The sequence below is a fragment of the Danio rerio genome, chromosome 15 (assembly GCF_049306965.1).
Source record: "Danio rerio strain Tuebingen ecotype United States chromosome 15, GRCz12tu, whole genome shotgun sequence".
Classification (NCBI taxonomy): domain Eukaryota; kingdom Metazoa; phylum Chordata; class Actinopteri; order Cypriniformes; family Danionidae; genus Danio; species Danio rerio.
In genome coordinates, this window is record NC_133190.1 from 35,240,982 (window position 1) to 35,241,190 (window position 209).

Sequence of the window (209 nt, forward strand, 5' to 3'; positions counted from 1 at the left end):
GCTGAATATTTGAACGTTAGCCAAAGAGTCATGTGACTACAAGATAAGCTATCGTTAGACTGAAGACTGCTCTGTTTCTCAATTAAAAACTAAAATAACCTACAGAAATTTGTGTAACTTGTCTTTGTGACTTGACATACAAATTGTGCAAGAAGACTAAATGACTCACAAGCAAATGACATGCTGAAAGTGATATTTAAATGCTGCTG